At 39.6% G+C, this 22,381-nt stretch overlaps 1 long non-coding RNA gene across 2 annotated transcripts in view; it reads right to left on the reverse strand.

Moving 5' to 3' along the window:
- LOC311420890 overlaps positions 1-22,381 on the reverse strand; it is a 114,138-nt gene that overhangs the window by 42,683 nt on the left and 49,074 nt on the right. Inside the window, exon 3 of one of the 2 annotated variants that reach the window (XR_014684596.1) lies at positions 16,903-17,018. The exons of the other annotated variant lie outside the window; for it this stretch is intronic. This is a non-coding gene — a long non-coding RNA (uncharacterized lncRNA). The remainder of the gene's footprint in view (positions 1-16,902; positions 17,019-22,381) is intronic. 2 annotated transcript variants of the gene reach the window in all.

The following is a 22,381-nucleotide window of genomic DNA, read 5'->3' on the forward strand; positions in this document are numbered from 1 at the left end:
ATGAAATTACTATTTGTGATCAAAAACAGTTATGTTAAAATTTTCAGTCAGATCCAACAAAGATGTTTTCAAATATGTTCTCTGCTATTAAGTTCATTACTTTGATTTTATAAGATGACAGACAGTAAAATTTAACACAATTATTTAAATTAGAAAGCCTTTAAAACTTAAATTAACATGCCATCTTGGAATCAGAAGAGTATTTTCAGCTTCTTTTGAATACCATCCACTTTGCTATTCAGTTTAATGTAACTACCAAGCAATTAACATACCACTCAGATTATTCTGAAATTTCCATTCATTCTACCAGATCTCTACTGAAATGTTCAGTTCATTTACTTTACATATTACTATTAAAAACCCATTAAAATTAACATAGGAATGACTGGTAGTGACCAAGTCTTACACTGAGAATTAGGTTCAACTAAAAACACTGGAAGTTCAACAAAATACTACTAATTATTTTATATAACAGTAATTACTATTTGTAACCAATGTAAACAGCTTCATAAAGTTATTGAATTTTACTGTTTTAAGAGAAATTTCAATGCATCCATCAAAACATCACATGCAGCCAGGATGTACATCGTTATACTTGGGCACTACTAGAACCATGTATTTTAGCAACCTGAAGAAGGTCCAGGTATGTGGTGTTGACATTCAAGAAGTGAGTCAAAAGAGCTTTAGTCTGCCTTAGGAAATGTAATAGTAAGTGCCAAAAATAGAGAGTATGTATGACAAAACTCCATGGACAAATGCTTAAGACATTTAGGACACATGGCTTGTGAAGGAGCAATCCCACCTACCATGACTGTTGTCATCCTTTTTGTCCCTCTACAATAAAACAGTCTTTGATAAATAATAATGAGTTGGTTCTTTCCATGGTCATTGGTAGAAATGCTGCAGAGAGCCCTTGTTTCCAGGCTGATGTACATATCACACATCACACAGTAACAGAGCAAACTGCAGAGACCCTCTGACTATGAGCACCGGTAAGCCTGTGCTGCAAGCCTGGGAGGAGATTGCTGGATCAGGGGCAGCCTCTATCCAGAGGCGAGGCTCCACATTACATCAACACTGCTGCATGCCTTCTGCATTCATGTAACAGCTTACATCAGCACCAGGTCAGTCTCCAAATGCAACTCTACAGCATGACGTGAAAATAAGTGGTTCTTCAGTGCTGCCACCCTTCCCTCCTACTGGTTCTCCCTTCCAACTCCTGTAAAACCTGCCAGCATCTGGTCCTTCCCCAACTCCATCTCCTGTCCTTAGCACAAGGTTCACTCTGTGCTGTGCTTCTGATCTTGAAATTGTCAGTTTGTAACACTTCAAGGAATGAAACCCCAAATAATCTCCTTTACTATCTCCCTAGACAACAAATGTAAGTGATGTAAGTATGGGATTATTAGTTAATTTGTATTTGTACTTTGGGCACATGCAGATTAGGAAAACCCAGTCAATAATAAAGACATTTTGAAAGAAGATAAGAAGCTGGAACATGTATGGGTCTTAGAGATAAGCCAAGAGATAGTCTGACACAGACATTGATTTGGTCCTCTCACCTTTGCCTATTTAGTATGTGATCCAAACACAACCTTCTTTACCACAAAATGATGGAGTAGGAGAGGCGGTTTTGCCATCCAGCAAACTTCCTGACAAGGATACCTAGGGGAAATTTAAAAGGTAAGCAAAACTCAGAGGGTAAATGTTACTTTCCAAGAAATAAGCCCTTGTGAACATACCCGTTTCCCATAAGTGGGAATGTAACTGTGAACACTTATCATAACCTCTGTAAGGGAAATATTCCCCACCATCCAAACTTTAGACACTGAAATGAGCACAGCTTCTTTTTATAGAAAACCACCACAGAACATCTGAATAGTCAAAGAAATAGTTCAGGTGCCTACATTTATGCTTACGAGATCTGGCAACAGGCTTGAATTTTATTCTGTTCTCAAACAATTACGAGTAAGAGCAAGGAAAAGTACCTGTAAAAATAAAATAAGAACTGCCCATTTCCTGCAGCTCTGCTCCATGAAGCACCTAGAGAGCTTTCTGACCATTATTAAAACACAATGGTTACCCATTTTTTACTGCCGCTCTATTACGACAGAATAGAGCGAGAAGAGTCCCCCTTAGGAATACTGGCTGGGAACTAACTAAATAAATAAATAAAGACACTCAAGATTTTAAAATTTTGAAGAAGGTGTTAATCAAAACTATGTTTTCAAAATCTTTTTCTTTTTTTTTTTTAACTTGCAAACTTCTTCACAAAACCACAAGCATATTGTTCTAACCGCAGCTTATGGTGCAGCATGATTTTACTTTTGAGACACAAATTGTCATTGCTCTAGGAAAAGAACAAAGGGTCTAATTTTCAGAAGAAGTGAACACACAGAATTCCTGCTGAAGTCAAGTATAGCTGTGGGCACTCCGGGTCTCTTGAAACAAAATACACCGTGCTCAGCCATTGTGCAAAGCGCTTTGCTTATTTATGCATAAACAAAAAAGAAAAGGGGCTATTCCCAGAGGATGGACTAGTCTCCTTTTTAATATAGAAGTGAATGCTCAGTTTTATAATTGTTATTCGAAAAATAGGCAGCTTGCCAAATGCCAAAAAAAAAAAAAAAGTCTAAATTCCCTCGAGTACAGTCACCTGAAAGCAAAATGGAAAAAATAACCAACCAACCCCACCTTCACACTCACTATTCAGTCAAAACTAGGGAACCGTAACCCTGCTCAAACGCCGTCTTCCCACGTGAAGCCTCTGCCCCCAGCACTGGCTGGCAGCCAGTGGGGCTTGGAGGTAGCACTCGCTGGGCCGATCCTCCATCCACGCTTGGCACAGGGCTACCCATGGTCAGACCTGGACCCACACCCCAGCACCCAAGCTGAAGCCCCAACCTTTGGAACTTGCACCTGCAACTCTCATGTTCCCTGGCAGTACTCATCCATCTACGCTTTGCTATTCACTATCTTACCAAATCAGACAGCAAAGCATCATCACAATTAGTGCAATTTGAGTTCATTTTTAAAGTGTAATTAAAGCCAGCATGCTCTTTGCCATGGCCCATGTATTCCCAGAAACAGGGTCTAAGCAGGGCACAAGATTTTTATCAAGCACTCTCAATGCATTGAGTGTCGTTTCAGGAATGACATTAGTAATTCCAGGTGTGTCACGTCTTAATTGGAAGAGGAGAAATAAGGTAAAAGTGCTACATTTTTATGTTTGCTGCTCTTTATCAAGTAATGAATGCTACTGCAGGGCTGAGGAAAAAGGTTTGGATTTCTGATAAAAGTAGCCAGAAAGAATCTCTAAATATATATATATGCATATATATACGTATATATTGAATTGGATGAGTGGCTATTTCTTGAAAATTCACCCAACATAATGAAAAAAAATTATCTTGCAGTTTTAAAAAAATACAAACAATTGGAATATTTAATAAGGTGGTTTAAGATGAATTGGTAACCATGATCTGTACTCATGGCTCAGCTACTTTGAAGTAATGAGAGCACACACCTTGTTTTTCTAGAGGAATATAACAATCTATCCAGGGGCAGGAGCAAACATGAATACACACGCTCTGCCCAAAACTAGCAGTAATACCTCACATAAATGTAAAGGCAGGAGCTGAGTAAATGGCAACCATGACCCGCAAGTACAAGTGGGAGATTTGTCTCTGTGTTAGTAATTGGAGCCTGTTTCTCCAAGGCTCTGAGCAAGCCAAAAGCAAAAATTCTGTTTCAGGAGCTCTGAAAGCAAGCTGTAACCAGTGAACTGCCTGTGAAATGAATAATGGAAGGGAGTTTGCTTTGATAGTCCATGGGTTTGCATGTCTTCTCTCTCATCAGTAGATTAGCATATGAGGTTTGGGGTAGTCTTTAGTTTTTTAAGGGACAATGCTTTGAATTGCACGAGTGCTCTTTCTTCCCCTATTCCTCCAACAGAAGTCCAAGTTATGGGCTCATGGGTACCTTCACTAGAAAGACGAAAAATTGTCAGACTTCGGTAACAAAACCAGCCATCCTATTATAGCATACACACAGTATGTTAAAAATGATGAGAAAACAATGGTGAACATCCTGAATTGTCCCCAAACTCATTCAGCCACACCCTCTTGTCTAAATGTTAATTAAGATAAGCAATTTAGGATGTCTGATGCACAGCTCTGCCCCCTCCCATTGACTATTTCTGCAACAGGGACTGTTCAGAGGAACATTTATGTGGGACAAAAGAGAGCACCAAGAACTGAGAAAGATGCAAAGGGCCACACTGCACAACTCAGAGGAGCAAGAGGGGTTCCCCACCTGCCTTTCTTCTCCTTGCCCACCTTTCTGGCAGAGCAGCGTGCCCTCAATTTAATGCACAGCGGGATGTCGAGGCAATTCTTCAAATTGATTCTGGCGTTGCTCCAGGTTGGCAGCAAGGAACAATAGAGTCTTTTTAAGGATTTGTTTATTATTTGTTCAGTTGGCATAAAACGATGATATAAAACTAAAAATAAATGCGCTGAGAGAGTTGAATATAAAGGCTGCAGGTAGTGCTCTTCTGCAAACTCCTGACTGGTGGAGGGTGCCTGGGGATCAGCGCAATTTCCCTCTCAGCACCAGGCTGCACAAGATTATTCACCATCAAAAGGAAATGGGGAGACAAGGAGTGCGAGCCTGTGTCCCTCACTACCACGCTGAGGAGACCATAGAGATTAGACAACACTGCTGGAAACAGTAGTGCCATTCTCTTGAAGTAACAGTTTATAAAATGCCATAAATAAAACAGTTTTTCAAAACTGTTGATAATATAATGTAATGACACTTTTATAGCTGGTTGTGGCTGGCATGTGCTGTTGTGTATAAAATTCAAATGTAAGGTGGATATCAAAATTGCAGTCAAAGAGACCTGGGTATGAAAGTGTAGCTTTGAGTCTCCAGCTGCATTTTAAGTCCCTTATTAAGTCATTATTAGTAGAGTCTTGGGAAAGGCTGCTGTTTCTTCTTCTTCTTCCTCTGGACATGTTAAAATAGGAAAAGACAGACAAGACTTTGATATATACTGAATCCATTGCATTGCAACAGATTTTTTGCTATTTAAAACCATCTACTTTGTTACAGTGAAAGCCTTATGGAAACAGATGCCTTACTTGTAGCGTGGATACTACATCATCAGTCCATTCATCATTGTCATAATCACAATTCAATGGCTTCTAGGACCTCAACACTTAAGGCCTCCAGAGGTATAAAAGAAAGGATGCACAAAAACAAGACTTTGAAGAATACTGTTTCCATAAATACATATAGATTCCTGAAAAAAATCATCTCCAAAGTCTTCCAATGTTTCCAAAGCCACATTGTTCAAAAACAGGATTGCTAATGTTTTATTCTGATCAATGTTTTATTTCAACATGTGTTTAATTTTCAAGAGCTTTTGCAAAGATTATATGATTTGATACCTCCAGACACCTACCAGTTCTCACTCTTAACAGGTCTGCTGCGTTTTCACTCTGGATAAGCATCAGAGTTACGAAACCTAAGCATGGAAATTTTTGATCACTTATATCTGAACTGAGATTTAACATAAGCTATTCTCTTTAATTAGTGAAGAACAACCACCAAGCCAACGAAATCACTGCAAGCAGAAACTGTCTTTTTTATAACACATTTGTTAGATATTTTCTGAAGGATCTGGGTCAGTAAATATTAGCAATTAACATGGAGGTGGGTGTGAAAGGCAACTGGGAAATCAAAATATTATTCAAACCAGAAAAGTGCAACTCAGTACTTGTTTGTGTTTCTTAGTATTCTGGGTAGATTGCTGAAGTTCACTGTGTTTTCACTTTCCATCTTTACACAATCAAAAGTTCGATATTAAGTCAGTTCTACACCTTTTTTTCCTTTTTTTTTCTTCTCAAGAATCCCAAAGTCTTGCTGATAGAAGCTTGTGAATTTTATTATATTTATTTTTTAATATTGTCATTAGTGTGGGTGAGGACTTTCTGCCTACAGAACTGGAAGCTGTCGTCTTCTACTGATTGCTCAGCTTCCATAAGCATTACAGTGTCACCCAGCAATCTTCCACATCACTATCATGTGAAGGAGGATGCCACAGACAGAGATTAGGTTCCTTTGGAAGGAATAAGGAAACCGAGCAGAAGTGGTCTTTGTTCAGAAGTGCCTGTAAAGCAAACCCTTAATTTTATAGCTAGAAGTTAGTTCACATAATACGAAGTAATGGAAACTGTCACCTTGGTATATTTTCTCCCATTACTCCATTTGCTTTTATAATGGAAGACTTTTTTTTTTTTTTTTTTCAATAGCTGCATCAGGTATCTCTTCTCCAGGGTGACAGTTCCTCTCCCTACAAGCTAACTTGCTAAGTCTAATAAAAGAATTCACCAACAAACGTAAAAAAAGTAACAAGAAAAATCAGCTCCTACTTAGGCATGTGTTTGAGTAAGGGCGGAACATGCAATATATGCTGCCTGTACAGAGTCTGATGGGAGTTTGGCACACACAGGCAGAGCACGAGCGGTGGGAACGGCCAGCTGCCTTCCGTGCCACCCCTGGAAATCCCGTCCTTTCAGCCCAAGCCCCTCCAGTTACTAGCTCACGCTATGGCTGTGTACAGATACCAATTTCAAGAGCAATTTACTGGAACTTTGAAAGCACAGACATCTGATAAATCTGATAAAGCGAGCTGTGCATTCACTTTAAATCTTGCTTGGGGCACGTCTGATTTTCAGTGATTAATAACCATTGCAATGATTTCTAGCTTTCAGCATTTGCTAAGCGAGTAGGGAGCAAATGCTCCTCAGTGCACCCTGCACAAGGGAAGGGAAAGGAGTGCTGGGAGCTACAAGGCATTGCTTATGCCTTGAATTCTGCCCTATTCAAAAAGCACAAATGCTTTCAGCAGTGGTGCAGATAGCAGCTAATGGAAAACATTAGTGAAGCCATAATTTTATCTTACTGTACTATATGAAGGTTTGCAGAACTTGATTTCTAAAGGGTCTGAGATGGAAACTTGCATTCATTTATGCTGCCCAGTTATGAACATTTCTAATGTGCCTTACTGAGATAGAGGATAATTCAGTGAACTCCAGATCACTGGCTCAGAAGTCTGTTATTTAGTACTAGTACTTAAAAATACATTTGTGTTGAACATTTCTGCTGGATCTGAAAAGTTTGAGAGTGTGGTCCTGCTGGCAAGGGCCACGTAGGATTTAAATCGATTTTTCAGATATATGTGCCTTCTCAGCTAATTTATATTTTCTGCCTGGTTTGCTTAAGGGCTTTCATTCAGTTACTGTGCAGCGTGCTCCAGAAGTGTACTGTTTGAGGCTATACAACTGCATCGTGTTGAGGAGATGATATTGTCTCCAGTTCCGCACTCTGCTGGGAGCTGTTTTACACTGTTTGTACCATGAGCTCTCTCTCCTTTGCTCATGGGCTGTTTAGTACATTAAGCCCACCTGCTAGGTATTGCAGAAGAGCCAAGGAGTCACAGGGATTAATTGGATAAGCCTTATGAAGTTAAAGCTTGCCTAGACAACTGCCAGCTCCTGCACTCAGGCAGATTTCTCCCCTCCTGTCCCATTTTTCCCCGAAGTCCTAAGAATCCCAACTGTAAATTGTGATCATTACCACAGCTGTTTGCTCCTGGGGGAGGTTTGTTAACTCTGGCTTTCTAATCTAATTGAAAGAGCCAAGCTAATCTCCCTGGCTGGTGCAAGGCAATTCCCACACACGGAGCTCCCTCAGTTTTTGGAATTTCAGGTACTAGAAATTGGACAGTGTTTTCTTTTAAGTTCAACTTCTATTCAAGATACGTAACAACAGCCTAAAATAAAAATTATATATATATATATACATAATGTATGTCTACCTGCTGACCTAAATGTTTGCCATTAAAATAAATGAGGTGACAGTTGTGTCATAAGCGCACAGGAGCTCCTGTAGGTAAATGCCAACATTTCTATTAGCAACCCAGAGAAGCAGGCACGTGAAATTAGCTGATTTCTGGTCATGGAGCCAGCTGGTATCCCTCATTCTCCAGCATCAGCAGTCTCAGCAGATGCACGTTGGACTCAATGGATTTAATGATTTACCTTCAAGCTCCCAGCCAGGAAACCGCTCCAAGCCTGGGCAGCTTGAAGGGAGGAGGCAGTGCCATGGTCTGTCCAGCCTGGTAGATGGCCTTCAGCATCCAGAAATAGCACACTGAGCTGTTTGACAAGCCCTGACTTAGCGCTTCAAATATTATCAATATTTGGCAGCAAACTTCACCATTTAATTAACAATCTCTTACTTTAAAAGCAGATATATTCTTTTAATGAAACAACAGCCCCGCTGCTTTGAAGAATTCAGAGCAGGATGAGGCTGGCACCTAATGATAACGCTGAGAAGCCTCATTGCACCTTCTTGGAAAAGCTGCTCAAAAGCCCCATTTCACTCCCCTCTCTGATCACTGCATTGCGTGCTGCTTTCAAGCTATAATACATATTTTGCTTTTTGATGATGCAATGAACAAACTGATGTAAATAAGTAAATGGTGATGTCTTCAGAAATCATACTTTTAGAGAAGGAGGAACTCTAAGATCACTTTGTAGGATGCCATCATGTTATTATAGTTACGTGATGGTTTCCACGTCACACTTGCCTAACAGAACTGAAGACAAGATGTCTGAGATTAAAGTTTCAAAGTTTTAAAAATATTTTGCAATTAGATTTGTAAAAGTGCTAATGAGAGATTGTGCAGCAATACCATGTTGTTTTTTCACTCTCGTTTAATGTATAATTAAGATGTAACTTTCTTCCTTAGTCTATCCATCAGCACCGTTATCTCCAGCACTGCAGGAGCCTTTTGAGAGATAACAAGATAGAGTGGGAGGTAGTGGAAATTCTAACAAAACATAAACTAAAGCCAAGCCAAACCACACACCAAAAACACATCTCATGAAATACCAGTAAGCAGTGATGGGCTTTCTGCTCTTTACCATTGAGCTTTCAATATGGATGAAAATTCATCAGAATATAATCTGCTACTGAAACCAAATTATCACAGGTTTCTTTCAGAGTTACCATAGCAGATGGCTTTGTTTTCCTAGGTAGACAACATTAGAAACATTTAAGAGTCACATTCACACACAAACCTCTACTCCTTATTCTAAAATAAAGATTGCATTTCCTTTATGAGATGCTACTAACTTTCTGAAATTAAAGAAATTAATTATTAGCAACGGATCCCTAAAGAAAAATTACCCAAGTTAATTGTAAATGTACTGTGACCCACATTAAAACATCCATTTGAGTACTGATTACTCTTAGGCTTCACATACAGATTTTATTAAAAAAAAATAAAAAATAATAATTTTGCAGTGAATTGACACTATTGAAGCGGCTGAAATTCACGTAATCTTCCACAAAATTTTGCCCATGTCTTGAATCATTATAGTTCTTAGAAAACAGTGAGAAGAGGTGTTTTATCACCCTCCCTTTGCAATAAATGAGTTGGAAATCAGGTTAAAGCTTACTGGAAGGTTTCAGAATGCAGCTCTACCAGTCCACTTCCCAGCAAGTACAAACAATTAAGACTAATCAGGAACTGTGCTTCAGAGTTTAACAGATATTTGGTGTGTATAAAGCTGAATTTTTGAATTGCAGTTTTTGAATTTGAATCCTAATGCCACAAGAGAGGATACAGACCCAGCAGCTTGGTTCAGAGTGGAAGATCCCCATTGACAAAAAGGCTCCTTCAAGTCAGCTTCTGCAGCCACAGGCGGGACAATGGCTGGGGCTGCCTCTCCTCTTCAGTCCCCCCATGGTGCAGTAACTCATAAAGCAAATCACCCTCTGTTCAACGAGTTTGAAATAAACTAGTTTTTACCTCCTCAGGTAAGAGATTCTCATACACAATAACACAAGGATTTCTGTAGAAACAATTATATGAGAGAAGAGTTTAATTTTCAGCTTTTGCTAGAAAATCCATTAATTCACCATAGTTTCTTCTCATGGGCATTTGCTTTATAGTTCAATAATGTCAGGGCACAGGTCAGTCACTAGTGCTCTGCAGAACATTTACCATGAGACTACTAATTAAATTAAACAATTTATGTAATCTCACTTTCCAGTTCTCAACCTGAGCACAAAGGCAAAGAGAAAGAAATTAACTTCAAAACAAATGCCTTATAATTAAAGTTTAATTTTCATAAACATGAAGGAAGCTAACAGCATTCACTACCCCAAATTAAGAAGCCAGCCTATTCCCTTCATGCACGCACACATCAGCCATTAAAGTTTAATGCTATTGCACTGCTAGCAGTTCTCATGTGCAAGGACTCGCTAATTCTCGCTCCAGGAATAACCTGCCACATCATCCCCTCTGCCACCACTCCAACGGCGTGTATCCTTTACACCTGAGGAAAGCAGGGCAGCAAAGAAAATCTTCCAAGGCTCAGTTAATTTCAGCAGAGATAAGGCGCACTTATTTTCTAGCTCAACTCAAGAGTTAGTCTGCATTAATAGCACAGACTTACATTTCTTGCCTTTTTGCAAACAGTTCTATAAACAGGAGAGATTCAGTTACTTATAGAAAAGCTACAGGATGTCAGAGACAGGGAAGCATGGCCCCAAACCACAAGACCAGGATGTAAAATTTAGTAGGGTTGCCCAGACTCAGGCTGCGAGTCCTGCCTGTGTGCTGCCAGAGCAGAATGTACCTGCAATCAAATCACAACCCTCAGAGAGCTGCACAGCTCCTTAGTACAGGTACAAGTCTGGAGCATCACCTGCTTAATCAACCAGGTGATGATGGGATGAAACCAGAGTAAATCCTCCAACCACATTTTTCTACTAATACTCAGTTCTACTAATGTGCTCAACCACTGTAACTTCCCGAATCAATACAAGCAGCCAGACAAAGCCATTTGCTGCAGATAGAGACTTGCCTTGCTCAGAGCCACAAATGTGGCACAGAAGTGAAATACCAAACAGCAGAGACGTCGAGTTGTGCAGAAACATTTTTCTTGTTGAATACAGACACGTTCCATAAAGTTCAACACAAGCAGACAAAACAGTCTGCCTGAATAAGAAAAGCCATATTCGATTAAGCTCCAACTTTTCTTGCCCTTCAGTTTCCAAATCTGTAAATGCAGACCGCTAACAGCACAGGTTGGCAGTGTAACGGGGGTTCTCCACAGCTCTGATACATTCAGAGGCTTCCTATATCAATAGGAAAACAGGGCAATGAAATCTGAAGATGGTTTAAAAATATCAAGTCTTTCACTTGTTTTTTCTTTTGAATGGAGCAAGGAGACAAACTGAGAACTCCCTTATTTTTGCATGTGGTGTAAGGCTCAAAATTGTGGATCACTGCCAATGTGTGAACATCAGACTGCTAAGAGACAGCAAGGATCAGACCAAAATGAGAGTATTTTGGGAATTTGGTTATTTTGTCATAAAAGTATCAGGAAAATGTCCCTCCGCTAAAGGAAAAACCAGCAGTCAAAATTCCTAATGGAATTGCTATGGTAAGTTGAAGCTAGAAGTAGTTTGACCTTTGTTCCAAGCAGTTTGAGTGTTTTATACAAGAACAATAAACCAAGTAATTCCACAAAACCTGACATAAAATCTTATTTCAATGACTGAAAGCTTTGATTTTTCTTTCCAGTTCAATCCATTCACACCCCTTGAGAAGGTAAAACCACGTTCCCCCCTTCGGGGATGCACAGTTATGGACTAGGAAATCACACCGTAATGGTCTCCACTGTACACTCCTGGTGCAGCAGTCAGCCCTTTTGCTGCACTTTATCTTTAGCATAACCACAGCCCCTGATAGAATTCGGCATGAGTCCCTGGTAAAAAATAATGGTAATAATTTTTTCCCCCAAAACGCAGGTAGGAATTCAGAGTCAGCTGTTTTAAAATTTATGAAAAGAAGCAGTAATTTAAGTGTGAGATGGGAGCAATTTTATTCCCATTTCAACTAATGCTAATGTTCAGATTTTAGTTATTAAAATTAATTTGCTTCAATTATATTAAAATCAGTGGAATTGTGTGCCACTGTGTTGATGGATAATAGCAATAAGCACTAAGTATGATGTTTGAAATCTGTACTCACTGTAAGCAGGAAGCATAAATGTAGCCACAAAGGCAAGCATAGAAAAATGAAAAGAACGCTCATCCCTTTTTTCATAGCAGAAAATAGGAAGCTATGCACAAGAAAAAAAAAAAGGGGGGGGGCAATCAAAAAAGTAAACTTTTGTACATGTTTTAGGGGAATTGTGTCTTTTTGATACTGATCTCATATTCCAGACTTATTGGACCCTGGCCAGATCTTAAACTCTGTCTCCTACAAAGTTCTCTGGTGGTCACTGAAGACACAGAGCTCATCAAATTCTACTTCGCCTTTCCTACGATGCACAAAGGTAAAGCCCAAGTCTCCCCTCTCCTACCTCCTTTCTCACCCCCACACCGCGGGCAGAAGCACCCCCAAACACTGCAAGAAAGCAGAGACAGCTTCCCAGCAATCCATACGGGTAGGACTGCAGAGCAATGACTGGAAAAAATGTCTCCATCACGTTGGTAATCTTTAAAGGAGCCCTGATTGATCTTATTTACAAAAAGCTCACGTGGATCTAGTTTTACTTTAGATTAGAAAGCATGTAACAGCCCATAAAGCTAATGGAGGTAAAATTCTTCAATACTGTGATCAATTACAAACTACCTTACATTTATCACAAGTGACTGTTTTTTCTCTGAGCTGATTCTAAGCCCTTTATCTTCTAGATTTCCCTTCTTCCTTTCCATTTTAATACGTTTATTGAATAATTAGAAAGCCTTCAATAGAACACAGAAGAGAAATGAGCTGGAAAAGCACTTGTGCGTTCAGGCAAATCCAACTGAAAGTCAACCACCCTCCTCGAGGATGCAAAGATCCTTTTCACAGAACTGAATGTATCAGAAAGACCTGCTACAGACCAAATAGCCCTGAGAAGAAACTTGATTCAGTGAGAGCTATCCTCCAACATCAGGCACAGACTGCTGGAGGAGGAGGAGGATGCCATGTGCCAAGTAGTCACGTCAACTGTATTGTTCCCTTCTTTTCTTTTGAGCAGCCATGGGGTAGGAAGCAGGCCCCTACATATTTTGCTGGGAAAATGCTCACCAACCTAATTAAAATACTTGCAATTCAGCTGTTGAATAGGTTTGAGATGACTTGGAAGCTCTCAGGATTACAGTATCAAGATGCAAAGCTAAAGGTATTGCCATGGTTGCATGCATCCTCACAGTCCATCATCCCTCCAGACCGAGCAGCAATTTCCCAGCCCTCCAACGCTCCAAGTCACAGCAGTTCACTGAGCATTGCACAGCTCTTCAGCATTATGCAAAGTCAATGTGAAGAGGAAAACCAAGAATCTGGATTCAAAGGCAGGAATACTTGCTATCTGCAGTTGAAGAGACTCTCAAGTTGTAGAGGCACCAAATCGTGACAGTTCAGTTTGCCCAATTGCTTACATAGCCTTGAAAGTATGCACGGTACTCAAAATACAAAGGGTATGATACTAGTCAGCAAGTTTTCGTGGGTACACAACAAAACAGGAATAAACGTACAGCTTATCTGAACAGTTGAGAACTTGCTCCTGTATGGTTTCATACCCGAGCAAGCCAAGACAGCCTTTAGACAAGGTACTAGTCCACAGATGAGTTTCGGAGCTTGGTATTCATTAACTGAATTGCAGTATTTTAATTTAAACCAGTGTTTAAATATTCAGGATGTTCCTAAGCAACATTAGTCCCTTAGCCCCTAAAGCTGAGAAAAGACCTGCTAGAATGTAAGTGTCCCCTTTGAAATGATCATTTCTTGCACAAGGGTTTTCATGCATGATAAATTATTCCAGTCCTTAAGTTCGCACGTACCTCTATTTTTCGTTGCCCTTTACTTCATCACAGTAGCCTTTGAAGAGCTCTGTTTAAGACTCCAGTATTATATCATAAGCTGATGTAGACCTTTGCTAGCATTTTCATTTACTTCCAGTGTGAGTTATGGACCCCTTCAATGGTATCGAATGGCCAAAGGAGACGGGGTCAAATAGAGTTTGCCAAGAGCTAATGCACATCATATGCTAGGCTGTGTATGAAACTTAAGAGCTATCATCCTTCCACCATGCTACTATTTCTTTTATCTTCTACCTTTGGAGAGGACAAGACAGTCAATAATACTGTTGGGGATTCATCACACAATAGGCAGGCCTTTTTCAAGCAAGGAATCTGCTAATGAAAGTATTGTAGAATGATCTGTACATCTTAATGGACCTTGAACAAAGATTTGAGCTTTGCTTTTTTCTTATAAAAAAATAAAAAAGCCATCACATGAATTTTTATTAGTATATTACTCCAGACTTGTTTTGAACACTTGGGGGTCACCTTCTTTGTTGGAGCCTGCATAATGGCAGAGGGCAAAGTGGAGTGGAATGAATAAATAAGGAAACATTACACGGTACCTTTCAAGGACAGGTACCATAAATGAAGAGGTTTTGTTTGGTTGTTTCCCCACACACACACTTTTTTTTTTCCTTTTTATCTCCCCCCAAGTTCTATGGTTTGTTTTTTTATTTGTTTTAAAACTTGTCAACACCTCGTGCACTATTTACGCACGGAAAACATCTTTCATACTTTGGGACTGGTGTTTCATTTTTATTCTAGTTTTTTATATAGGATTATAGGTTCTTTTTGTCAACTATAAGCAGTCTTGGTAATTCAAGCTTTAAATTAAGTTTGCTTCAGGGTACCAAATACGACCTAATGACAACTTAATTACAGATATCATTAAACATTTAACCTTATCACATAAAGTAAGGCTCATCCCAAGTTCTCCAGCTCAGCCAGCAGCAATCAGCCAGGAGTAGCTCCTCTCCCTGGGCACAAAAACCTAACACTCCCCAGGGAAATCAGGGTCTGGGACATGGGGGCATGTCAAGCTCCACCACTGATACAGTCTACAAGCAAGTGCATAACCCTGCCTCCCAAACCAGGCAAATTGCATGTAGGAACATGGGGGCATCAAAATTGACAAAGCACTCTGCACTCGTGCACTACTGCTTATATGCATGGACTGAGGTCCACAGCATCCTCCAGCACAAAACCTAAGGGCACAGGCAGCTCAGCTAAGGCTCAGAGCTGAGGGGTGATGTGTGCCCTCACTCAATATTTTTCCTGCCAAAGGAATTTTTTAAAAAGGCAAATCACTTTCAAGAGCACGTTGCACTTTCAGAGCCTGATGGATCTCAGGATCAAGGAAGAGCGAAGAAGCAGCACACAAGGAAGTGGTTTTTAAATAATAAAACAGATCGCTAACGTCCTGGCTATCTCCATGACAACTGAGCTGGATTGCTTCTGAATGTGATGGTGGATTGCCAGTTTTTAACCCTCATGAATAAAAGGACATTGGAGAAACCCACTCAAGTGGTTTCCAATCTGGTTTTCACTGAGAAAGTGATTTAATGTCCATGTACTTTTACAAAACAATATAAAAATAAATGCAGAAGAGGTACTCCAAAAAAGCTGAAATAAAGCCTTTTTTTTTTTTCTGTGAAACAACAAGCATGAGAATGAAAATCCCAGACTATATACATGTGCGTGTTGTGTGTATATATATTTTTAAATAAAAGTCTACTGATTTAATCTCCAGGACCTTTTCTCAAGTCAACATACATTTTAAATGTATAAATTTTATTTTAGTGTTTCAATTATTTCTAAACACCAGTTATTTTTGTCCTATACCACTTTTATTCCAGCAGATCTCAAATGAGTTCAACGGTTTTATTGCTAATTTACATTGCTACAAATTGAAGAATAATCAGGCCTGGAAGACTGATATGAAAAATATGATGTGCAGCTGTGGTTTTTAAGATAATGTTTTCTGAATTACAACAGACATTACAACAGTATAGGGTAAATGCCTTCCCTCACTCTGGGTATGTTAATACGTTCCCTTGATTGTACTGTATGTATCAAAATGTAGACTACCATCAGAAAACAGACTAAAATGTAGCCATGAAAGCAGACAGTAAACAGGATAAGCGTACTTTTAAGAGTCATAGTTCTTTCAAGGAGGTTAAATCAGAGGCTTATCACTAATTTCAAGCTACAAACAATAAAGCCATGAAAAAAAAAGACCAAAAAAAAATCACACCCACTTAACAAAAAACTCCAAGACTATAATAATGTAAAATCTTCACGTCAAACAGCACTTTTTTTTTTTTTTTTTGGGGGGGGGGGATATGTTTTCACAGTTTTTAATACAGGTCAAATGCTGAAAGTTTCTGAGCAAGTTCAATGACATGTTACTGAGCCGTTGGCACACCTGGCTGAAGAAGGCTGTAGATTCTCTATGAGGAAGACTTTAAATAAGATCAGAGTTAGATACGGCAGATTTCCTGCATGAGGGATCCCTCGCCTAAAACAAGATCTACCAAATTTACCATCAAGTTTGCTTCTGCAATCTACTTCAGGGGCTGATCTAGTATGTTTCTAAGTATCTGGTAGCAAGAAAAGTGAGATCACTGGAAAAATAATTGTTATGGCAAGTATAGGTCAGGCATATGCATAGCAGAACCCAACTGCAAGCCAGAGCAAGTGCGTCAGTAATGTTAGACCTCACTGTGCTCTGGACATGCTCTAGCTATTGGAAATCTGCTTTGTACTTGAAGATTTTCTCCTGTAATAGAGAGAAAGGTAGTCCAGATTTATCCCTTTAACTGTCAGAAAGAACTAGGATCAAGTTTCTGGTCTGCCAGATTTTCATTTTAGCAATTCATTGAGCATCTCACTGCCTCAGTTTCATGGAAATAGAGTTGGGATTTTTCTGACCCATGAACGCAGTTAGGATTTAGAGCTACTCACCTTAACTTGGTCTTGACGTTGATGAGAATTGCCCTCATTTCACTCCACTGCTGTCAGCATTTCTGCAGCCATTTGAACTCAGGTAGGGATCTGTCCTCAGGTGTAGCAACAGATTCCTGGAGTACCTCAGCAGTGTAAAAGGGACTCAGGTAAGGGTCTGTTATTTCACATCATAACACAAGCTCATCAATATAAATGGCCATTATAAGAAAACCTAAAGAATGTAACATGGGCTATGGTACATATCAGTGTGGTGGTTATTCTGTCATGATTATTTTATTAAATGCCTATTAGCATCAGCCAACTCTGCCTTGCAGTCAAGCAACCAGGGCAAAAGGGGAGCATAAAGCAAAAATCAAAACATACGGTAAGCATCTTGTCAGCCCTAACAAACCATGATTAGCAAAACTGCCTCTTCTAACTCCAGAAGTGTCAGAACTCATGCTCTAGCTAGATATGCTTTTAAAACACTGCCATCACCACATGGCAGCCTCTTATTTCATACCACTTATAAGCAAAGTGTCCTTTGGCCTACGCTGAGGGATGCGTGGTTGTAAGGGTCTGTATCCTCCTGCATCTCTTTGCAACTTCACAGAGAATCTACCTCTATTAAAAGAGTTTTTAAATCAAGTCCATTTTATTTTCTCAGCTGAATTAGCCTGAAAAAAATCCTCCATTAAAAATAATCGAAGATGCCACATAGAATTATTTAAGACTTGATTTCTCTTCCAATTACAGTTTGATAGATTCGCTTTACATGACATCTGTGGACAACACTAAAAACTATCGTTTTCATCAAGTGCCGTCTTAATGTAGATGGAGCCTAATTGAATTCCATGGTGTCACAAATGACACAGCACTAACCCCAGGAGTAGAAAAATTACCCTAAATCTACAACAGAGATGTCCGACAGAACTGCTAGAGAAGCTCACATTTCTTTTCAGCTGCAGCCACACCGTCAGCTCACACCACTTATAGATTCATCTGTCATTTTTCTGGCAGTTTTGCATGTTAATTTATGGTATTGATTGTGCAGAGCACTGGGGTGTGGAAGGGTTAGCTTTGAAAATGAAATCTATTCAAAATATTTTGGCAATACCTGCCACTTTTTAAGCTTATATTGTACTGTCCAAAGTTTTTGCTTACATTATTGATTATTCTGCTAGCTTCTGCTGGGACTTCTTCTTACAGGTGTCTTGGAGCCACAAAATAGTATATTTCATCCACATCCTAAAGATCTGCTTCCAAAAGTCTGCCTGCTAATTCTGCTCAGGAGGAATTACAGAGCTCAGGTAACTCCTCCTGTAAAATGTCATCCCCAATTCTTTATTTGTTTTCAAGTGTGTTTTAATTAAACATTGAGGTGTGAAAAATGTCAAAACCACCTCTTCATAGAACCCTGAACATAGCTGTGATTAAAATGGTAACTATTTATTTGTTTAAAATTTAATCAACAGTATAAACTCCTGAGAGTTGAAGCAGGCAGCAATGCTCAAGGCACACCCTGAACAAAGACACATCTTTCCAGGCTTCCCAAGAAAGCTGCTGCCAGGCTCTTCTGCTGTCCAGAAAGAAACAGACCAAGCAGGACCAGAAGCCAGCAGCTGAAATGGTCAGTAGTTACTGGTAGCTTGCTCTCCAAAAACTAATTTTTAATATAAATTTCATGGAGTACCCATCATCTGCATATGCTTGTCAAGCAATATATAACCTGTTTATTAGTTAAGTCTGCCAGAAGCCTGAAACAACTGAGACATAAATTCACCCACCCATCATAAAGATGTATTAATTTTAAAGCTGATGAGATGATGCAAATTTGAAGAGCAGCAGTATTTGATTACTGACAGACAAAGAAAAGAATGAATATCAAAACAGGATACTTCTTTGCTGTTACAGGTGGGAGGAGCATGGCAGCATTCATCCAACCCTCAGAGCTAAATCAGCACAGAGATAATGAGCAGCTCGGGGTGAAGGTGACACAGGAGCCAGCAGAGCTTCAGGATCAAACACGCATCCTTCACGAGTACGTACACAGGACGGTGCTGCACGCTGTTCTGTCCAGCCACTGAGCAGCTCTCATTTGCGGTCTCAAACCACAATATTGCATTAATTCAGGCAGTTCTTCAGATAACTCTCCTTTTCACATTCCACTCATTATGCTACAAAGAACATTAAAGCAAAAGTGCAATCAACTCAGTCGCTTATGTTTCCTGTACCCAGAACATGTAGTGTACAGTGATACAGACATGCTGAAGTCTAGTCCTGGAGCACTGAGCTTTTATTCTGCATTCAGTTCTAAATTAATATGAAATTCCTGACAACGAGCTGTATTCCGAACACATCAATTAATGCTACCTGTATGAACGGCAGAGGTATTAACAGTGATTAACTGCTGAGTGTTCTGCCTATCATGTTCGTTTTGTTAACATGCAAAAACAACTGGCCTTATTAAAGCATGTTTTTGAGTCTCTAATTTCAGTCAGTAAATCAATATATTGTATTATCCCGGGATCCAGGAGTCTGTGAAGAGTATCATAAGATTCTTGTGCAAGCAAACTAAATGTAAACAAGTTTCTAAAGCAGACTATCAATTAAAGATATAAGAAAGTCCTTTTTTAGCCCCAGTTTTAATATTATTCACTTGGCTAGAATCGTAACGAGGCAGAGGATCAGTAACTCAATTTAACTAACCCAAATACCGTCTTTTTGCTGTTATGCTCCCCCACAAATAAACCAAACATACTTGTAGGTCGATCAAAGGAAATGGTGTTCAAAAACACAACTTTGATAATCAGAAATGAATTAATGTTTGCACAGTGCTTTAGAAAGCATCCCACAAATACTCTCAGAAAAGAAATTGAGTTGAGCTCTGTTCACATGCAATAAACAAAGCACTTCACATTTAAAATCACCACCGCCCATTCCAACAGGAACAACTGTAATTAAAAAGATGTTAAGAACAATCATGATCTGGTTCTAAATTAAGTCCATCTTCATACCACAGTTAAGGATTGTAAATTAAATGCAAGACTTCCTACCTGTAAGATTTGTGCTAGCACTCATGTCTTGATTCATTTAAGCCAAGGACCTCATTTAGTGCAAGTTGATTAGAAATACCCTGAAATCCCCCTCACCTGATACTTTCTGTAGCTGAGACATTGCTGTGTTAGAAAGAAATGCCAGCCTATCCCAGAGGTACACACAGCCTTCCAGAGCATTCTAAGCTCCACCAAACTACCTGTTACCTGTTAAAGAGGTTAATAGCTATCCTACAGCTGATGCAAAGGACAAAAAGAACTGCCATTTTTACTAGGAAAATAAGCTGAGGTCCATATAAACATGAATCACTCAGCAGGAGGTCAAACTAACCAGCCTGAAGGGTCCTTCTTGGCCTCAGGAGCTATAAATTTTCTCATGCTTGGATTCAGTTTCCTCTGGCCTATATTCAAGTTTGCTTTGTAAGTGGTTTTTCATTGTGTCAATGATCACGCTGATAAATGGATACTGTGCACAGGATAAGGTCTGAAGCACCTTTATCTATAAGAGTCAACAAAATTTGAGCTTATTTTGAGGCCGGAACTGATCCAAGATGCTCAATTCTCTACTCACTTTCTTCTTTTCTTCAAGCAAACACCAAGATACTGTCAGAGATCCATGGGGCATGCTCTCCTCCTACAGTCAAATGGAACCTTTTAGTACCTTATTTTGACTAGCATCCTTGCAAAACCAGCAGTCCCACTATTCTTGGACCTGGGCAGGGATTGTTAAGATAATGCCATAAAATTGAAAGCCGGGTAGAACAGAGGGAGAGAAAGAAGAACAGCAATTCTGCAGACAGCCCCTGCATCAATGTAAGGGCTTTGTACTGGAAAAGCAAATGAGCTTTTTAGTAAAGTTAATGCCTTGTCAGAAATACTGGGCAGAGTCAGGGAGCTTTTTCCTCTCAATCCACAATAGATGTAAAGCAGGGGGATGGGGAAGATGTTTACTGAATCATAGGCAGCTGGAAAAATCATGATATCATGCTTTCTTTCAAGTCTACTTTATAATTTTGTATCTATGGGGAGCACCCTAATCTTCAGAGCACACTAGCCAGACTAATTAAGACTCCATAAACATCACTCTGAAAAAGAGATCGTCTCCCCAGTAAACATCTGCTCCAATATGATCACATTTCAATGCAAAAAGGGAGGAAGGAAACAGGAGAATGCCCATGTTTGATACATTTACAATTTTAAGTTTTAAAGATCTCAGCATAAAAGGAGGTAGCTCCACAAAAAATTCAGCAGTAAGGAGCAACTTGATGTACAAAACCTTTCATCAGTGCATAGCTAGGGGTCATTAACACAGAGGCCTCAGGCTAGAGCATTAATTTCCCTAGCTGTCTAAAAGTGAAAGATGTACAAAATAAGCTTTTCATTGCATATTTGAACAGGGTTAGAGACTGCACCAGGTCTATGATTTTGTGTGGTTGTGCTTTTTGTTGTTGGTGGTGGTTTTTTAAAAGTATTCTATGTATTTTAACCTTCCAGAGTATTTTCCACATGCCAAGACAGCCACCCGGAGGTCTGACAAATGGCACAACTGGATGTGTTCTTCCTTTGGACAATAATTAAGCTCAGAATTTACCAAACAGAAGTACACAATCTCCTCCTCCTAGCTAGATGCAGGCCTTCGCAGCCATGCAACTCGAGGTTATCTCTGACAAGTGTGACCTCTGTAAGTGTTGCAGCTGCACACTCCTCATAAAGGTGTTGCACATCAGGATGGTACAGAAGAACTCCCACAGGGAGACATTTCTGCTTCCCACTTCAGCTGTAGTAACAGTCCTTACTCCAGGGAGTTTTAAAGTTACCTATTTTTCTAGAAGTTAATTTTTTTTAAGATTATATTTCCAAAGGTTACTTCCTTCCATAGTTCACCGCCCCTCCTCCTTCCTAACTATCGTCCTCCAAGACTCAAGATAGGCAGGATTCAAAGCTCTCAGCGTGATGGATTTAATGTCCAGCATCTTGCAAATTCTAGAGAGAGACAGACATGGTTCCCAGACACCAGCGAAACGGAAGGATTACCTTGCTTTTCAGCAGATTTACACAGCATTTCACTTCATTCCTAGAAGGTTTAGAGGCATTAGATCTTAAAACTGTATCATTAGGCATGGAACCGGGATTTTTTTTAAAAAAAAAAAGGTTGCTGGCAGTTATCTTCTCCTTAGAAATATAATAGTGGGCTCTTTACTAATGCTGCATAGATAAATTCATTTGAAGCATTGGAAGACAAAGTTTACAATGGGCTCGACGTTGCCATTGGAGAGGGCACTGCCTGAGAAGCGCTCTGGACGTGCCCACTTTGAACACTGTAGTACAGCATGAAGAAAGTGGAATTACTGATAGAAATAACTTAATCTGCATTCCAAAGCGTTAAATCTGACCATACAGTAAGTGTAATAGAACTAACGGGAGGTGGCTGGAAGGAATAC

The sequence above is a fragment of the Aythya ferina genome, assembly GCF_964211825.1.
Source record: "Aythya ferina genome assembly, chromosome: 18".
Lineage (NCBI taxonomy): Eukaryota > Metazoa > Chordata > Aves > Anseriformes > Anatidae > Aythya > Aythya ferina.